Source organism: Haemorhous mexicanus, chromosome 13 (genome assembly GCF_027477595.1).
Source record: "Haemorhous mexicanus isolate bHaeMex1 chromosome 13, bHaeMex1.pri, whole genome shotgun sequence".
In the NCBI taxonomy this organism is placed as follows: Eukaryota; Metazoa; Chordata; class Aves; order Passeriformes; family Fringillidae; genus Haemorhous; species Haemorhous mexicanus.
This window is the reverse complement of record NC_082353.1, coordinates 6,080,550-6,100,957: the sequence shown is the minus strand read 5'-3', so window position 1 is coordinate 6,100,957 and position 20,408 is coordinate 6,080,550. Positions and strand designations below refer to the sequence as shown.

Genomic DNA, 20,408 nt, shown 5'->3' with positions numbered 1-20,408 from the left:
AGAACACCTGGGTTAGGAAAAGGTTTAAAAGTGAAGGCAGAAAAAGATAATGCCATCAAGAATACTCATGGTGTACAAGAAGTTTCTCTTGATGCACTATTGCAGCCAGGAGATAGAATAATACTGCATGAAGAGAAGAATGAAATACATCATTATGCATTTTTTTAAAGGGAAGTTAAAGTTGTAGCTTAACCAGGGAAAACCACATTGTTGGAAGCTTATCATCATGGTAGTAAAAGGCCAGGAAAACACCCAAACCAAACAAAAAAGCCAACAAACCAAAACACCCCAAACTGCTCTTTATGTAAATATTATGGCTGCTCACAGGTAACTTACATGTGCAAAAGTGCCTCCAAACCACAAAGAAATACTTTAGCTATCACTTCTTTTAATAACTGGTTGGATAGTAACTCTTTAGTAACAGATGATAACAATAACTCATTTGTAAAACTCATAATATTGTCAAGTATTGGCAAGTTATAAGACAAATCCTGTGTGGCCTCTATTTTAGTTAATAGAGCAGACACCTCTAGTCTGATAAAGCTGGCACAGCTCAGGGTAACTGGGTGGCAGGAAAAGACAACCTGTTGAAATTGTGATGCTTTTAATTCTGTAGGGTGGGTGTATAAAATAATCTGGTTGGGTTTTATACCTCTGGACTGCCCACCAAGTGCATTGATACAAGCTGTTTAACTGCTGGACTGTCACCATGCATTGTGAGTTTCATGTCTTAAAGTTAATTTGTTGGAGCAAGATTACTCTGAAAGGCAAAACCAGCCGTATGTTGATGCAGCTCTTTTAAGCTGGTTACAAGTAAAAAGTATTTACTACTGACTGTACTTCAGCTAAATCAGGTGAAATTATTTTAAGTGCATGATTTTCGACTTTTGCAGTTTTACAGAGGCCCAAGTATACATGGCACTAATTCATGTAAGGGACCTAAGCTGGAGCAGGTATTTATTTTCTCCTATTTGTATCTACATATTGGTGTGAAAAGCATTTACACGACTCTAACAGTGTTAGAACTGTTCAAATGATACAAGCTGTGTGAGTGAAGCCCTGAGTCTCCTTTGCTGCTACAGCAGTTTTTTTGTTGCTGGTGTTGGACCCTGGCTTGTGTCAGAAATGGTGTGGCCAGCAGGAGAAGGGGTGTGATTCTTCCCCTGTGCTGTGCACTGCTGGGGGCACACCTCGAGATGTGTCCTGTTCTGGGCCCCTCCATTCCGAGAGGATGTTGAGGTGCTCGAGTGGGTATAGAGAAGGGGAATACTGCAGGGGAGAGGTCTGGAGCACAGGTGCTGGGAGGAGACTCAGGTGTGACTTTATCACTTCACAATTCCCTAAAAGGAGGCTGCAGCAAGGGCCGTCGGGTTATTTTCCCAGATAACCAGAAGGAGAAGAGGACATAGTCTTAAACTATGTCAGTGGAGGTTTTTGTGGGACTTTAGGAGGAATTTCTCCACATAGAGGGTGATTAGTGATGGGAATGGGCTGCCCAGAGAGATGGTGGAGTCACCATCTCTAGAGATGTTCAAGAAACGTCTGGCACCACTCAGTGCCACGCTCTGTTTGACAAGGTGGTGTTCGGTCTTAAGCTGGAACTCGGTTACCTCAGTGGTCTTTTCCACCCTAATGGATTCCGTGGTTTGTAAGCGCTTGGCAGACACGCTCGGCGGGCGGCGGGGGCTGCTCTCCGCACCTGCGGCCGCGCCCTCGCCTTTCGGCCGCTCCGCTCCCGTCCCTGCCGCGGCTCCGCTCGCACGCGCGGCCCCGCGCGCCGCCTGAGGGGCGCCTCGTGCCCCCACAGCGGCCCCGCAGGCGGTGGGTCCTGCCCTGCCCTTCCTCGCCCTGCGGGGTCTTTCCCTTCTCCGAGGGGCTGCTCCGGGTTTTCTCCTCCTCCTTCTTCTTCCCCCGAGGAGCTGCCGTGCCCTGGCCGCCGTGGTGCCGGGCGGGCAGAGCAAGAACCACGCTACCTCACCGCCTGGGTGAGGGCTGCGGCCGGCGGAGGTGCGTCTCTCTCAGGCCCAGGTAAGGGGGAGCTCCGAGCCCTCAGGTGAGGCGGGCTCTGCTCCCGCCGGTCTCCGGGCGCGGGGCGGGAGCCGCGGGTCCCTCGCGGCGGGCCGGGCCGGGCGGAGGGCGGTGGAGCGGCCCGGAGTGATGACGCGCTTCCTGCCCTCCCCGCCGGGGGTCTGCGCCTGGAGTCCGCAGCGGCGGCGGCTGCGGGCGGCGGCGGCGGTGGAGCCGGCGGGAGCGGGCAAGAGGCGAGCGGGGGGAAAGAAGGAAGCGAGAGAGCGGCGGGGCTTAGGCGCTCCGCAATGCTACAGTAACAGCGTTCCCGGTAGGAGCCCGCGAGGACCCTCGTCCTGCCCCGCCGTTGCACATTGCATAGAGCGTGTGGTCTGTGCGGAGCTGCCGAGAGGGGGAAGACTCGGCGCGGGGCTGAGCGGCGGGAGCGCGGAGCCGCTCGGCTGCCGCGGGGCTCTCGATGCGGGCTGCCTCCGAGCGGCAGCAGCCGCCGCTCGCCGCTCCCTGCTTCGCCCGTGCAGGCTCGCCCGCGGGCAGCGCTGCCTGCCCAACAAGTTGCTAGTTCCAGGGAGGACAGCAACAGCCCGGCCCAGTGCCGTGCGGGCTGAGCCCCGGGAAGGGGAGAGCGGCCTCGGCTCACCTATCGTTCGTCAGGAGCCGGGCCGGGATGAGAGGGGAACAGCGGTCTTTCGGGGTTTCCCTGTGCCGTGGAGGGCTGGAATAGGAGGCAGGTGCTGGGTCGGCCGGCCCCTCGCATCATGCTTGGGGGAGCTGTGTTTGGCCGGGTCGGAGCTGTGTTTGCCCGCGGAACGGAGCTGTTCGCTGTTGGGCGCTATTGCCGACCGTGATGTAGAAAAAACCTTTTCGCAATACGTGGTGAAGTGACGACCTCCCAAGGACGATCCTGCCGCGTCTGCATATGCGTGGATCTGTATCTATCTCTCTGTGTCTCCGTCCGCATCTTCCCCCGGGAGCGGTGGAACGGCTCGCGTTGGAAGCGGGGCGCAGGGCGGTCCCGTAGGGCCATCCCGGAGGGGAGGGAAGGACGCGGCCGCCCCTGCGCAGCGCAGACGGGGATGGGTGGGCGGCTGCTCCGCAGCCTCGCTGTTCTCCGGGCCGGCCTGGGCCGCGCAAGGGTCCAGCGCTCCGGGCTATACCTGTCCCGGTGAGGCTTCGTGTCTAGGGATAAGCCAAGCGCAAAACCTCCCTGAGTGCGAGGCTGTCCGCGCGCGTCCCGGCTGGGCTTCTCCTGTGTGCCCCGGTGCCGCTGTTTCTCCCATGCCTTCCTAGCAGATATCTGTCTCTGCGTGCAGCCTTGCATTCGTATGTCTGGAGAGCCCGGCGCAGTGTCACTGCGTGGGAACACCTTACTGAGAGCTGGGGCCTCTGCTGGCTTTATGCTCACCTTCTATAGTGCTTTTGTTCTGCTGACCAGCCATTTCGTTTTAGGTTTTTTTTCTTTTAGGCTTCACTTTTTGCGTGTTAAAATGCTGCTATGACGTCTAGTTAGGAAGATTATGGGAATGTTCATTGATTGAAAATGCCTCTCGTCAGATTAAACAATTGTCCACTTCCCTCCAAATATTTTTAAAGTTTATCTTGTAGACCTATATTTTGGAGCAAAGTTTGAGCCTTTGAAATATTAAATTTCAAGGCAGTTCTGGTTTTGGAAGTATGTTACTTAGAGGCATTGAGGAGTTCTGTGTTCTCAGAAGAGCCCAATGGCCATGAAACAATGTCCCTATGATTTAAAAACAAAGAAGTAACATATTTGAGATTACTCTTGCTTGAGTAAAACATGACTTATTTGTATGTTTATGGCAGTGTGTTTTAAGTAGGAATGCAAGCTGCCAGTGTTCATTAAAAATACCTTGCGAAATGTAGCAAATGAAAAGCTTTCATATCTCTATGGCATAATGGTCAGCCATGCTTCCAACAGAACAGCTGTTAGACAAGTTAACTGTGAGTTAAGTTGGCTGAACTACCATCCTGCTTTAATTTTCATAATGTGACATTTTCAAGGGAGATTCAAGGTTATCACACAGCTGGGGAGAGAAGGGAAGTGCCTCTTGATTTTGGAAGCATTTCATTTGAGTTTCCTAATGCCTCATTTAACTCACTGGTCACTGCAGAACTAAAGGGTTAAGTGGAATTCTAGCTTCTATATTAGTGACAAAATTATTGAGCTTATGTAAGATAAGAATATTTCTTGTTTCTGGTTGCCATTCTAAGTGGATTAACTATGGCAAACTTAAATAATATTCAAGTTCTGAATCTCAGTATAAAGTTAGATAAAGTCTATAGCCATTTCATATGGGATACCCATTCATTTTACCATTCAGATTACAGGAGTTTATCCTGAATAATTGTCCTTTGTGTTTTTGGAGTAACATCTGTTGCATGATATCATGTAATGGAATGTGGTACAGCCTAATTTAAGTTGGTTTGAAACATTGCCATTGCACTGTAGTAGTGCCTGAGAGGGTGAGAGGTTTTATGGTGTGATGGAGAGATTGGTTACAAGTAGGCAATATTGAGGAAGATGAACTTGCATTTGAACTGCAGAGGATTTAGTAATTTTACTCTGAGCTTGGTTTGTTTTTACAGTTTTGCTTAGACTTCTTTCATCATTTGACAGCTAATGCAATGACTAGATTTTACTTTTATTAGGAAATCCATCTACAGTTGTAAATATAACTATCAGTACAAAGCACCACTACATTAGAATCCCAGTCTTATTTTGGAGTGGGAGAAGTGGGCTTGAAAGAACTGTCTAGCTGTGACATAACTTCCAAGTCTCATGCAGTTTAAGCTTTGCTGTGAAAACTTTCATTTGGTATTGTTTCTACAAAGGTTTGGTTGCACATAGCAGGGATGTTCTGATGCATTAATATTTGGATTGTCACTTTATATGCTTGTATACATGATATGTATCTAGTAAACCTGTGCAAATGCAGTCTAGATGGTTTGCAAAAGTGGCAGTATGTAATTAGTTACCACATCTAGACAGGAGTTCAAACCTCTCACCTCCATTCCTTTTTGTGGCATTGTAGTGTCAGATAACTGTTGGGTTATCAATATTGTATGTTCATGAAATATGAGCAATACCATTTGTTGAAGTATCCCTACAATCCATAATTTTAGCATTAGGGTACTGAAAACACCATTTGAGTTGATTCTCAGCTGCCAGTCCTATCTGACCTTTGGAGATTTTGGTAAGCTGCCAAATATGTAGGCATCTTGATATTATTATTTTTTTTTTAATATGAGAAGTTTCTTGCTAAGCAGTGTTTTCCAGATGCTGCCTTTGCACCAGGCCCTAATTAGGGAAGAAGTGTGAATGTCTTTACAGACCACTGTACCAGCTTTCAGAAATTCTTTTCTCCTCCCTGCTTTTGAATCTTTAAAATTTTTTGGCAAGTCTGCTTATGCATGCTTCTACAGACAATAGATTGCTGATGCAAATTGAGAACAGCAAGCAAAATGTTGGGTGTTGTTGCACATGGAAGGAGGCTGTCTTAATAATGCTGTGTTATGTTTCATTTGTTTACTTTTGGATTTCAGCACTTCAGTTGGGACAATTGGAGGTGGAAGTTGCAGTGTTAGGTAGTCCTGAAGGAGAATGCAGGTTTTTGCTTCTGGGGTTCTGCTTTTGACTACATATGATTAGATAAATAAACAGTAAATTGAACTGGAAAAAAATTGGGGCAAAGAAGATGCAAATGATAAAGCAGAGGGTTTTTTTCAGAGTAGTTTATCTTACAACTTCCAGGGGCTATGTTAAGCAAAATAATCTCGGGTTTTGCAACTCAGTGGATGAGATTATGATTATGGACATCATGCTGCGTCTTAAGCTCCTTTATACTTGATTTTTATTGTTGTGATTAAACAGTCTATTCCTTTTACACAAAGAATGCCTTGAAGGTAGCCTGAGCTCCTTAGATGTGTAAGTGCTGATTCACAGCATGTGGTGCAATCCTGGGTGTGATTGGTGTTCAGTGTTGTGCCTTTTGTCTCTTCCACCTTTGGAGTGAGGCTGAAATGCTTGAGTTTGAGAAGGTGGTGAGGAGCCCTGTGCTTAGTTTTAACACCAGACTTTTAACTGTGTACAATGAGTTTTGTGGCTTTCTGTCCCTGCTAATGCTGCTGAAAACCCATTTCACAGTAGGCAGAGAACCATTTGCCTGGGTGTGCTATGCACACACATGCTTATCTTGGAATTGGGTTTGAATTAGCCTGCATACTTCAAGCAATTGTGATAACATTTTGATGTTTTCCACTTCCAGTTGCAAGCTGGAATTTCATCCCCAGAGATCCACCCCCTCGATTCTCAAAGCTCCAGCACCTTTTTACTCAAGCGTCTTCATAAAGCTAGAAAATGCACTGACTGACTTCACAAGGGTGACTATACAACAGTAAGTCTTGTCTTAAAATATCTTTACAGTATTACTGTGCTGACTTACTTGTAGTGCCTTTACTTGGCAGCAACCAGTTGATTTCCTGCCAAGATGGGCCAGGCTGGCACTTGAAACTGCCTTCCTTTCATTCTCAGTAGGTAGCTCATCTTTCTGTGTTCAGGCAGCAGGAAGAAAGTATGGTCTGAAGCGATTTGTAAGTGGACCTTGTATCTTTGTCTGTGACAACTTTTGTAAGGTTGAGATTTCTTATTTTTGTGGAAAAGTGACATATAACCCAGAACAATCAGCGGACCCTCAGGCTTTTAAATCACAGCAAATAACAATTGAGATGATAAAGACTCAGTGGTACTACATGGACTGATTACTTTTGCGAGTTGAATAACAATTTACATTTGCCAGCTGTGGTAGGTTTGTTGCTCTAATCTGTAGAAGAGTTTAGTTTTTGCTGAAGTATTTGGTGTAGTGGTGTGAGAGCCTCCTAAACAATGGCATTGTCTTCAGTTGTGTAATCCTTTTCTTATTGCATATTGTTTATTTTCATATAATGATCTCTCTTTACATTTCTTGAGAGTTGATATCTGTACTGTGGTAAGTAACTCTGTCTCAGCAGCCTCAAGTCCAGCCTATCCCATGGCTTGGTTTCAGTCATGTTCTGTATTGTCAGGAAAGTTCTGATTTTTCTGGAATATAAGGTTTAAGCTTTGTGTATAGATGACGTAAGTATAAGCATAAAACAGTTCCAAAAATTGCTGGCTTGAATTTGTTCAGCTGGAAACATAAATTAGGCTTAAAGTAATTTACAGGGAGTACCTTTTACCTTAGTTCAATTTATATGTGCCAAGTGCTGTGTAGCAGGAAATGGTGAATTGGTGCTTTGCAGACAGAACAGCAGCAGGAAAGACAGATTGTCAATGTCTGATAGAAGTGATGGTGCCTGTTTAAGAGAAGACCTCTGATAGTAGGGGGGATGGTCTCAGGAATGTGATGGTGGTGTAGGACTGATGGGCATCATCCTTAGACCCAATGAATATGTTTAGATAACATGACAATCAAAATTTAGCAATGGGTCTATGAATGAATATATGAATAAGTGAAATCAGGAGGTCTGACTTGAATATTTCAGTTTACTGTTGCTTGCAATTTCAGTAATTCTTGTAATTCTTTGTCATTTGTGACTGCAAGATTTCCTTCGATGGTTTTTTGTTGTGGTATAAGGACATACCTGTTGGCAAGGGCATGTCTGAACTCCCTGGGGAAAGGGTTGAGTGGGAGTCATTGCTGCACAGCCAGCATGCAGGGTCAAACAGAAGGAACCAGTGGTGTCTCCTGGGTCAGGGTATCACTAAAGGCACTGGTACGGGGGGGAAGAGATCAGTATCCGGCTTCAGTTGAAAAAAGCAAAGGCTGTGGGAAATGAGATCACTCTGTGATGTTTAAAGTACTCTTTGGACATTTATTTGCAATAGTTAAGGATGTACAGACCTCAGGCAAGAACTCAAGATGTAGTATGTACCAACTCTGAGGAGTATTTGGGGTTTTTTAGTTAAAAAACAATTGGTGGCTGTGTTTGCAGTTTTGAGTAAGGTCCAGATAAGCCTGGTTGTTTGCTGAGTTGTCTGTTCAGCTGCCCTGTGATACTAACGAGACTTAAAAGCAGCTGATCAGTGTAGGTGTGTGTACAGAAGAGCAGAAGCTGTGAAGAAAGTAGTTAACTTTGCCTTGTGAGCTTGGGCAGACCAGACTATGGATTAAGTACAGAACAAATCCAGACATGGGGGGGGGGGGGGGAATATAATAAGTTTTGAATGAGGGCTTTGTATGTAGTGGACCTGGACATCTAAGGGGGCAGTTCCAATGGATCACAGGTGGTGTATAAATGAGTGAAAATATATTCTTTCTGTCCTAGGCAGAGAATGTATTTTTGGAGTTTTCATGTCAGAGCTTTAGCTGACTCTGTAATACCTCTCCCAAGGGAATGGCAGGGCTATGGTGATGAAGAGGTGAGGCAGAAAAACACTTTGATTGTGGTACAAATGTGAGGTTAAGGTGAGCTGCTTATGCAGCAGTTATGCACCTGGGGGTTGTTCAACACAGATCAAGGAAGCCTGCAAGCAGGAGGAAGGGTGGATGTGGCCTGAGAAATCAAGCACACCAGTACAGGAGCCACTGTAAGGCCAGGCTATGAAAGTGGCTCAGTAATGAGTGTGAATATCTGTGTGGGAACAATGTCTTCTTGCATCAACGCTATTATAATTCCTTTTCTGGGGTAAATTGCAGTTTGAAGTGTTACAAATGCCATCTGTGTGTGAGGGTAGAAATCCTCTAGCATTTTAGGTTGAAAACTAAACACAAAGCTCTGTTTTTCTATGTGGATCTTAGTATCATCAGCCATTGCCTTAACTTCTCTGGGGTAATATTGCCAGCCTACCAGGTCATTTAAGGCAATGGTTTAGAAAGATTTGGTTTTTTTTTTGATCTCACACCCTTATCAGTAAAAGGTTTGTGAGCACACACACTAACTAGAAATATATACATTTTTCATAATTTGCACACAAATGACTCAACTATTATTATACACATTACAGAACATACACAAAAATTAGAAATTAATAAAAGAGAACACAAATAGAATGTTTTATTTTTTAACAAAACCCATTTGTTACTTTCATTAAAGCATCACTTAGTGAAAGCTATGTGATTGAATGTGCCTCTCAAAACTTTTTTAAAATGTTGGTTCATCACTTGTATACAGCCATTTTAAGGGCTGGTTCTTGGTTCAGTTGATTTCAGTACTTGGTTTTAATGACTTTCCAAGCCAAATAAGATGCCTCACAAAGGCAGATCCAAGTGGAGGAAGTGCATTGTTGGTGCTTACTAAATAATGATACTAATTTTCCATTCCCATACACTAACTATGCAGAGATTCTTTGTGGGATTCATCTATTAAATTTCCACCTTCCCTGATGTCAATCAGTTTTTCTTCCAGGCTAATAGGAAGATGTTGCATTCTTCTCTTTTCCTCAAGCACTTCTTTTGGAAGATTTTTAAATAGTGTTGGGGTTTTTAAAAAGGTTTTCAAGTTTGGGAAATTATGTACAGTTTCAGAGGTTTTTATAGAAGTTCTTTCAGTGGAAACATTTGCAAACATCTGTTTTCAAAACAATTTCTGTGAAGTGAGTTTCTTTAGGAAAGCAGTTACCCTCTTGCTCCCTATTAAAACAGGCTGTCAGCTTCACCTTCAAGGGACACCTTAGGGGTGTGTATTTATTTGAAAATATCTAGCAGGTAGGATAGTGCAGACAGCCCCTTGTCAGCACAGAAAAGAACAGGCAGTTTTGAACAGTTGCCTTTGAAGGAAAGAACACATGGTGTGTCATTAAGTGTGACAGCTCTTTTAGGCCCTTTGCCACAAGATAACTAGCAAAACTTACTGTGGGAGTTAGAATTTTGTGGTCACTTCCCATCTTGTTACAAGGTATTCTACTGCTTGAAGCTCTTATTTTTATAAAATTATGTAATCAATTACAGCCTGAGCACTTGGTGCACTCCTTGGTACACTCCAGCATTGCTGTGTTAATCTGTGAATGATGCAGTGAAAGAATTGTGTGTGGTTATGGAGTGACTGCTTTAACTGAAATAAAAAAGAAAAGGATTCCAGTGTAAAGGTTACAGATAACATCACATAAGTGTACACTTGCACAGTTTTCTCATAAAATATTGCTTCTATTAAAGAAATAATTTGCTGTTGAGTTTACTCCAATAAATCATTCCTGGAGAGCCTCACAAAAGAGAAGTTCCCAGTGTTTTTCACTGGTGGAACAATCCAGCATATGCCCTAACATGAGGCATGTAAGAAACATCTGTAAGGTCAGCCAACAGTGTTGCACACCTCCTACACTGCATAATTTGTTCTAATTCTTGTTTCCTCCAGTCTTCCAGCAGTATTTGCTGACAAAGGAATGCCATATTGTCTTCCATGCATTATTTCAGCCATTTTTTACTGAAGTAGGAAGACCAAATGGTCTCCCATGCTACATGCCTTTGTCTCTTCTGCTATAAAGTGAGAAACCTTAAAAAAGGCTTTTGAAGATTTGCCATTGAGTTCAGGGTTTTTTTAAGTGAAGTACTATATTAAGTATCACATGACTTGAAGAAATTGTAAGGATTTGTCCTCACCTCACTGGGTACTTAATTTTTAAATGTCTTGCTAATCATGATGGCTTCATATTATCATTATCTAATATCTCAAAGCAAAATGTTTAGCGTGAGTTTCATAATTGATGATGAAAATCCGTATTTCAAATAGTTATAATAATAATTCCAATTTTTTTTGGCCAACTTTTTGTCAGATCTGATTAGATTGTTGATTTTACCTCATAATTTGTGTGACAAGTAGCTTTTACTGGGAATAGGAAGTCAGCTGTTGCTGACTATGGATTTTGAAACAAAAAGGAGATCAGTCTTGGCATCTGTGTATTTGACATAGTAGCACTTCAGAGTCTTCAGGATCAGAGGTGATTTTAGCAAGATGTCCAGCTGTAGAGGGCCCTAAAGGCCCAAAACCATTTGTGTATTTCCCTGGTTAGAGTTCCTTGCCTTCACTTGTCTCATGTTACCATACCTGAGAAGAGGCTATTTAGTTACCTAGTCCACATGTGTTGTGACAGCATGCAAATTTCTATTAGCATGCCTTTATTAATTGTGGTCTTAGGTTGCGCCAGTTAAACTTTTAGAAATAAGCATTCCTAAATAATGGAAGGGTTTTTTTTGATGAGTTTTGTTCCTTCTGGTTCTCTTTGCTCCTGGGACTTGTAAGGAGGGGGCAGCAATTCTTCTGGCAACCAACATAGTGTAGTTCCCATCCTGCCTGAGGCTACAGCAGATAAATTCCAAGTACCTGCAAAACATCTGCTATCAAGCACCAGTACTGTCTTGGTACCCACCCAAAAAGTGTATCTTTTCTTGTACAGCTCATCTTTCTGTAGCTGCCAAGGAGTGAAATACAATTTTTGCCCTGAGGAAGATGCAAAAGCAAGGTGGGATTGCAGATAATTGTGTTTTGGGTAGAAAGAGAAGATAAAGCAGGGAGTTGCTTTTAGAAGTTGTTTACAAGACACTGAAAAGCAAGGGAAGAAAGGTAGAACGAGGACAGAAAATTATAGAATAGAGAGAAAAATGAGAAAAAGTATTTTAAAATGCTTTTCTGCAAGCTGCAGTTACAGCTTTGTAAAGACTGAAGGTTTCTAGTGGTGTGTATTGACTAATTGGTTTTGTCTTTTTTTTTCTGGACTAATTTGACTCATGCCAAATTTCTTGCTTCATGTTTACCTCTCATTATTTTAACCAGAACTATATTACTGCTTGTCAAATACTCTTTATGTTATTATGACCAGATACAGAAAGCAACCATGTCATCACAGAAACAGACCTTACAGAATAGCTGTGTTTTGTATCAACACTTGTTCTGATATCTTCAGTAGTTTTGCTGTTTCCTTCTGAATTTGAGTTGTTCTGTAAGATCTCATTAATTTAACTTTCTTTTATTTGGCATGTTTTTCTTTCCATGTATTCTGTGAGATCTAACTCTTTCATGATATGTGATGAGTGAATCAGGGTGCTGGAGACTTTTACAAGTGGAATTTGTCTTCCTTCTGGGTCTCTAGTGTTTAGTAGAGGTTTTGCTTCTTCCTGGTCAGTCTACAGATGCTTCAGATACTTGTGCTTGTTAGGAGTTGCCATTTGCATCTATGCAGTTCATACTTTAGATATCTCCAAGTAGCTTAGAATTAGAAAAGCTTTCTTCTGGCAACGTTCACGGGACATTCAACAAAGCAATAGGAAAATGCTTCTTTATAAGTAATAGGCTAATGAAAGACTAGTATTTGTATAATCAGGCTTGCTTGAGGAGTGTGGCTGTCTTGTCAGTAGCTGTTGGAATGCTGCCTTTTGACTGGGCCAGAGACAATCTTGTGTTTAGGTTGGTGTGAGTGACCATTGGGTGATGAAACAGCTGCACGTGGGGTGGAGGAGTTGGGGCAAGTAAGGCCAGCCAGTCTAGGCATCTCTTCTAGGTTCTTGTTGTTAGAGCTGCTTTCATGGCAGCACCCCCTTTCTTTACCATGCATCTGTTGGAAAATGGGGTTAAACTGAGCTATGTGCATGAAAAAAACATTATCATGCTTGGTGAAGAATGTAAACAGGTGGATCTGGGTCATTGTTAGGCATACTCTAGTTTATAGTGTATGTCTTGGAAACAGCAGACATGAAAGTGGGATGCAGATCTTGGTGCAAGTCCCACAGTTTAGGGGTGCACGGGGTTGTTAACATAGAACCTGTGTTCAGCGAAAAAGCTCTAGTGATGTGTGGAAGGCAGAAATCCTGACTAAGAGTTCTCTAAATCCCCTCTTTAGTTAAGACCTCTTGCAGTTCCAGCATCCTTTTGTTACCTGCTTTGTCAAAGTACTGTAAAGCTTTGCATGATAGAGAAGTACTATCATGCATTCTCTATCATGGGAAGCTTTAAATGACCTGTTCAGCACGAAGTGGCCAGTGGCTGATAGCTCACTGAAGGGGAATGAAGACTGAGTGTGCTTAAGGCTCTCTAACATAGGTGTTATAGTGCAAATAATGGATCTGCCTAGCAGAATGAATAAGGAACTAAAGCCCTCAGAGCAAGTATTTATTGTAGAAGAGTTTGGTTCCTTGAGCTGGAAGAAATAACTTGATATGTTTAACTGTTCTGAGATTCTGTGGCAAAGTCTGCAGGGTGCTGCAACTTAATTTGTTTATACTGCTGGTTTCTAAATGTCTGTTCTTGGCTTGTTTGATAAGTCTTGCAGTAGTTGTTTCCTGCAACTGAACAAAGGAACAGTGTTGAGTATTTGAGAGAGTGCTTAGCAGGTAGTCGAGAAAAGGTACTTCCCAGTACTCAGCTTTGAAATCCTTGAATTGAAAAAAAGTTGTTTTCTCACACATGTTCTGCTTTTCCCATGCATGCTCCGATGTCTTGCTTTAACGTCTGCCGTTTAATGATTCCAAATACATAGGAACTTAAGCTTAGTCCTACATAAAGCAATGTGTAGGCTGGAGAAGGTTTGCCCGCTTCCAGATCTCTGAGGTATGTGTTAATGTGGAAGAAGTTCTCACATTGAACCAGCTGGTTGCATTTTCTGAGCCGTTGTTTCAAATTTTGTCCTGCTGAGATACCGATGTGACTGCTTTGTTTTTTAAGGTGTCCTTAACAGACATACAAGATGGAAATGCAAAATTGAGCTTAGGTCTCCATGGTGACCATGGGATCTTGAAAACTAAGGAAATGATATTTGGCTTCCTAGGGCTCTAGGTTACTCCTAGGCCCTATGGATTCAGGCTTACAGTGGCAAAAAGTGTTTCTTCAGGCAGAATAGAAAACTATATACAATAGAGAACATAAACCCCAGGTTTGTAATCACAAGAGAGACACTGTGGTAGTGTTCAAGTGAAAAAACAATAGGAAGCCTTTGAGGAGGTCTACAGAGATGAATTACACTTTGCAAACTACTTGAAAAGAATCTTATAAATAGTACTCTGGGCTGCCTCCATAAAGTGTCACAAGAATGAGCTTGCTGTATGACAGTTACTATACTTGAAGGCAATGTAAGTTATTCATGAGATAGGGACACTGTGCTTTCTGGTGCATGTACTTGATATTTTCTAATTTACTGAGATCAGATTTTCAGTTATTCACGGAGGCAAAGTCATTGAAGCACTATTGAAATCTGAGGATGAGGAGGAAAAGCTCTGAGGGCCTGTGTCTGCAAAATAAGCACATATGATGTGTCACATCTGTCTAAATGAGTACCAATACAGCCTGTGGCTTTGGCAGTTGATTACTTACTATAATTCAACCCTCACATCAAAATAAATTCACTTATTTAGTGCTGATGGTCAGAAAGAATAAATATACATTCATTTTGAAAGGTGCAAATCATTTAACTTCGAGATGGTTTGTTTGACTTTGCAAGGATAAATAGACCCAGGAGTATGTGCTGTTGATTTTGAGTGCTTTAGCATACTTATTGTGAGTCAGAAACAAGGACCAGTCTTTATGCTTCAGTGACAAAGTGTCTGGACATTGAATTGAAATCTGAGCTATTTCTGTAGCGTTCTCTTAGGGAAGAATGAAGTGACATACCCAGCATCAATAAATTACTGGCATCCTTTTTTTTTTTTTTTCTGCATTTTCTTTTGGAGAAAAAAGGGTTTGATAGTTGAAAGCCAAGTTCTCCTGTCATTTCATGCTTTCCCTCAGCATGGAGCCCCTCTGTGGGCTCTGTGGCTTTTGGCTGTCAGAGCTGGGTAGTCATATGGGCTGTGGGTATGCAGTTACATACTGAAGGCCTCAGCAGCCACAAACAGTGCAATTTACAGAGAGCCTGGGGGAATGGTTTTTTCCTTGCATTGCATATGCAGACATGGCTAAGCAATCAGGATTTGACCCTTCTCAGAAGCATTATAGGCACGTTAATTGCTCTGACAAAGGGCAAGGCAGAAACCTGGATGGGCAAGGGGAAAGTAACTTTGTCTCAGCAAATTCAGTTCCTGAAATGTCAAGTTTGGTTTGAAAATGTAATTTGAAATACTGACTTGGAAGGCATATTCTGACCTACAGCTTGAGTCTGTAGCTTTATTAAACTTGCATCCTTCTACCCTTTCTTTCTCATGCCATTCTCCAATAATGTTTCATATACTCACTAAGCATGATAGAAATAACAAATCTGAATTGGTGTATTCCGATGATACTTGAGGAACTGAGGGAATGGATGTTGCACACCAGTATTAGTAGCAGTGTGAAAAGTCGTTTCCTCATTTGCAAAAGTATATATTTTTTCGGAGAAAAAGGACTAATATATTCCAATTGTTGCATTATTAAAAATAAAAGCCAAAAAGTTGGCAGCAATTCAAGAAAAATTGGAAATGTTCCAGTTCCCCAGGGATATATTTATCTTTTTGTACTCAGTGTTGTAACTGACCCCAACTTGCAGTGACATGTAACTTAAGTTTATTCCAGCTTCCTAAGCATTAGTGACACTTGGGCTTGAAGAAGTAAATAGGTTGTAAATAGGTTTTTAGATTGTGGCTTGCTCTCTGCTTGTACCTTGTTTAGGGTTTGACAATTTAGAAGTTTGGTTAAAATTAAAACAAAGATGAACTGTTAAGTGCATGGTTTTAAGTTACTTGTTTGTTTCTAATGGCTAAATAGAGAAAGTGGAAAGATCTTGCTCAGCAGCTTGCACCTGCAATGTGAGCAGTCCATTTGGGTGTGCTGCATTATGCATTCTTGAAGTTAAAATAGATCCAATATCGGTTATGTTCTGTTACTCTTTATCCTAAAACTCAAAACTGAGCTCCTTCAGTCTTGGTTATTGGATTTGGTTCTTCAGTTTGTGCTGCCTCACTCCTCCCCATACCCCAGATTTTTGGGTATTTTTTTCCCCCCAAACTGCTGCTGTGAAGCATTACTGAAACACTTGCCAGCTGCCTGTACAGCCTGGGGGAGTAAAGAGGTCATTGCTTGGAAGGTGTCTGCCTGCATAGCAAACCCTCATTGTTCTAAACATTGCTAGAGTTTGAATTCCATCTTTCTATTCTGAGAAGAGATAATCCTATTTTATTAAAATTAAGACTTTGAGGGGAAAAGAGTGTCCCTCTAGCAAGGTCTGGGTTTCAGCACTTGGGATGAATACCATAAAAATAATTTCCTGTGTCCAGCTACCACTTGCCCTCTGTAAGAAGCAGTTCTTTGTTTTAAGACTGTCAGGTTACAGGACAGACACTAGCTGTTCTTTGGTTCCTCCTCAGCTGCTTGTAATAGGGAACATCTTTTCCAGTTGCCTGCTGCTAACACTAAAGAGAACCCTTGTTTTTAAGTGTGGGATATGTTTGGCAACAAATATCTAATTCCAAATCTTGCAAGAAATGTTTGTTACCAAGTAACAAACTTTATTCCAGCCTCAAAAAGCACATCATCCATATTGAGCAATTGTCATTAAAGCTGTTTTCTTCTCAGATTGTCTATTCTCTGTGAAAATAGGGGTCTTATTCATGTACTGATGTTTATTGAATCTTGCATAAATGCTGCCATCACAGCCCATGAAGGGCTGGGATTTAGACGTGCAGCAGTTGTTTGCACAGCAGTGAGGAATCTGCCCTTGCTGTGGGTGTGACAGGCAGTGTGTGGTGGTGCACACAGAAAATACTGGGAGGCTGGAGGTGCTGATCTTGGTGACTTGTCTTTTTTTTTTTCTTAAACGCAGTTTTTAAAAGACTTGGGGCGTGTTAACTCTACACAGGAGGATGCTGATTCAACTAGTGTCAAACTTCTGGTCCCTAATCTGGATTCTACTTTTGAGCCATGTTTGAAAGAGAATCTCATCAACAGTTAGTATCATTTCATGTGCTGGAAACCCTTTTGTTTCATTTCATGTTACAGTGGTATGCTGTTAGTTTATGACAGCCTTTCATCAGGAGTGAGACTTTTAATGCCAACTTTCAAGAACAGAATTCTCATCAGTTTTCTGTATCAGGTACTCTGGTAAATGTGGTTCCAAAGAGTGTTTTCTGCTTCAAGTGATCAAAGAGAATGCAGAGCTCCCCACTGATTGTTGTGGCTGTGATGAATCCCTGGCTCATCCAACAGTGCAAAAAACTCTTTTACAGTCTCTTATGTGCAGAAACATCTACAACAAGCTTCTTGATGGGGTTAACAAGCTTCTTGATGGGGTTCACTGCTTTGCTGACCACCCTTCAGTTTTTCCTGAAATCAGTAGCTGAAGTGGACTCTAGTACAATATCTATCTGCTTGATGGAGATGGGGCTGAAAACTCTTTGGACAGTGTATTAACAGAACATTTGGTTGACTTCCAGTGTTCTTCTCCTGAACTTTCAAAGTTTGAAAGCATTCTTATGTTCATTATTTTAAGTTTAAATGACAGTGTTAGGAGAGATTCTGCCTAACAGTGAAACAGAAGTTTTAATCAACTGTGTGTTTTGATACTTTAGTTGTGTGAAAGCAAATAATGTTGTATATCAGTTTGAGCATGTTTTTTTGGTTGTGCTAGAAACTGGAAATTGCTTTTGAAAGAAATTCTTTCTGAGGAGTGAAGTCTGCTTGATGGAGCAGACTTGCAGCCAAACCAAATTGTCAAATGAGCCCAACCAATGCAAAATGTAGTCTTTCTTTCAGCTGAAAAGCTGTGGGAAAGCTAGTATTAGTTTTCCTTGTTTACTCCTTGTTTCAGTGCCAGGTGCTTCCAAGTTCACTGCATTTGGCATTCAAATAAATGTTCTCCACAGAACACTAAATGTTGACTGTTACTAATTTGTGTTGTAGAAATGGTCAGTGTGTTGCTGGCAGATGAAGCCTAAGGATGTTGTGTTTGGAATACTTGTACCTTTCATTTTTTTTTCCCCTTCCCTGCAGAAGAAGTTGCTTTAAGAACTGTCTGTTAAATTGGAAATGACCTTACTTGCCTTCAGTTATAAATAGCAGTGAAAAGGAAGGGGATTCCCCTGCTGTCAAGCCCCATTCATGGCTTTCTATTTTGGTTAAAGCCATGTCTTAAAATGCGTGCACTGTGACTTCCAGCCCTCTGCAACAAATGTAGTTGCATCCAAAAACTGTGTGCTTGAGGTCACAAGCAGGTAACATTGCTCTGGTACAAGTCCTTTTGGTTTCTTTTTTAGTTAGTGGAGTTAGAGATGCCGCAATATGTATTGAAACAGAGCCCATGTGCTAATTTGTGTGTCACATGTTTTCCTTAGGGCTCTATTGAATCAGGAGAAGCTGTTAATGGTAAAACACTACTGTGCCTGAAACTTGAAGAAAGAAAATCTTGTGGATTTGATAGCTTGAAGGGCATCCCCTTTTCTTTGGCTTTCTTTTAGAGGGCTGTGGTTCTTGTACTGTTGTGAAAGGAAAGCCCTTGAAGTAACCAGCAAAATATCTTAGTCATGTTTTGATGTGTGTTCTTTCTTTAAGACCAGATTTAAAAATAGTTTTAAAAATCAGTTCTATAGAGTGTTAGTGAAGATATACCCTAATTTGATACTACAGTTGCCACCTGTTCTCAACCATTTAATTATATATGTTGTGTATCTCACCAGCTGATCAGTTAGCTTATTAAAATACATTTTTGGCCAAATGCAGGTTAGTATTGGTGTCCAGTTTACACCCCACCTTCAAGTCACACTATTTATATCTTCAACTCTGCAATTATGTGAATGTCTTGGCAGGAAGCATTTGATCATTTAAAATAGGATTAAATGGTTTATACTTGATCTTGCAAGTAGTGCCACTGGACAAGAGGATTCCTATTCAAAGGTTTCTGGTGGATTGTGTGGAAGAACAGCTCCTGTAAAGCAGTGTAAAAAGCTCTGTATCTGTTAAGTGCATGGCAGGCCATAATTAGTGATATTCCATTATTTTGTACATCACTATAACCTAGTGTTGAAGGGAGAATGAAAGCAGGCTTGGCCTCTGACTTCAAGTGCTAGTTAAATTGATTTGACATAAGTAGTAGTTTTATGTCATTTCTCAAAACAAGACAACAAAACTGTGGGTGAAGGTAGAATTGGTTTGAAAAACATCATCTGTTATGGGCTCATGTCAATCCTTTTCCATCCTTTTGCTCATGTCAGACAAACTAAAACCAGATTTGTCTGGTTCAGCTTCTCTATGATTGACACAAGTAGGTTATGAGTGGTGATTGTACTTTCAGTTGTTGAGATTAAGAAACAGCTACAGTTGTGGGGTTTTCTGTGCTCTTCAATACATGAAGAAAGGTGCTCAGCTTCATCTGCTTCTCTTTGCAAAGCTATTCTGTTGCAACCAAGGCCATTGTTTACATGTTCCATGCATAAATTGAGTATTTTGTCCTGTGTGAAAGTGAAGAAGATTGTGGGATGTGTGCCTGTTAGTAAGGTATAGCTGTCTTGACAGGACTTTAACAATCTTCTGAGACAAGGATAGTTTTGGGCTAATTTAGATCATCAGATTTAGAAGTATTAACTGCCATCAGCTTTTTCTTACATTTTTGTTTTTGAAGGACCAGAATATTTGTGTAGGTATCAGTCTGGGAGGATGTGTGAAATGTAATTAACAGGCTGAAGTGCATGGAAATGGAATCAGTTTTGTGTGCTCCATCTGAGAGGGCTCTGATGGTTTTTTTGAGTGACAGCTTACTTCTATCCAGTGCCTTGGCAATGTATTCTTTCCCTGACTATGTAACCATTTGAAAGCTGGGTCTGAGCAGTAGTTTTTACTCACAACTGCAGGGACTTGGACATGCACAGACAGAAGCATCTTTTCATTCAACCCAGATGTCATAGAAAAAGAGTGAATTCTGCTCTGCTTACAGTGTGCTGCTGGTATTGAAGTGCAGATTGACTACAAGTCGTTGCTGATTCCTGATCTGCAACAGGCACTACATACACAGGAGAAGGCATCTCTGAGTATTCATTGTGGAATTTTGTAGCATAATAGTACATTCTGTATCTCAAACATACAGGGATTGTAATTTCCTAGTTTGGGAACAGCTAGTCTTGTAAAAACTCCCCAAGAGTGCAGCAAGTTCACCCAGTGCTACAGCAGTGCTGGCTGTGTTGTGTTCTCCCAAGTTCCCATCCAGTGGATTGCTGAAGTCTTACAGTTGCAGTGCTGAGACATCAGAATTCACCCTGGCATTTGATGTTTGAGGTGCTTTCTCACTAATATCCCTGACAGCTCAGCAATTCTTAAATAAAGTGAAGTTGCTGGTGGCAACAGGCAGAGGATCATTCCAGTAAGGACTTGGGTAAGATAGATACCTAACTATAGATTATAGTGTAGGTTTGTTTTGAATCCCTAGTTATTTCTGGCATGGCTTCAGTTTTCTTAAGTAAGATTAGCATTGCCCTTATCTGTAAACTCTTTAGATGAAATGATTT

The 20,408-nt window shown here is 42.0% G+C and overlaps 1 protein-coding gene across 5 annotated transcripts in view; it reads left to right on the top strand.

The window, feature by feature from the left end:
- Positions 1-1,893: 1,893 nt before the first annotated feature.
- TLN2 (talin 2) overlaps positions 1,894-20,408 on the top strand; it is a 142,519-nt gene continuing 124,004 nt past the window's right edge. For 2 of the 5 annotated variants that reach the window (XM_059858122.1, XM_059858120.1), the window contains exons 1-2: positions 2,200-2,338; positions 6,312-6,440. The gene's annotated coding sequence lies outside the window, so the exon portion shown is untranslated. Of the gene's footprint in view, positions 2,029-2,199; positions 2,339-6,311; positions 6,441-20,408 lie in introns of those variants that run through there. The other 3 variants (XM_059858121.1, XM_059858123.1, XM_059858124.1) reach the window with 3 other exon arrangements.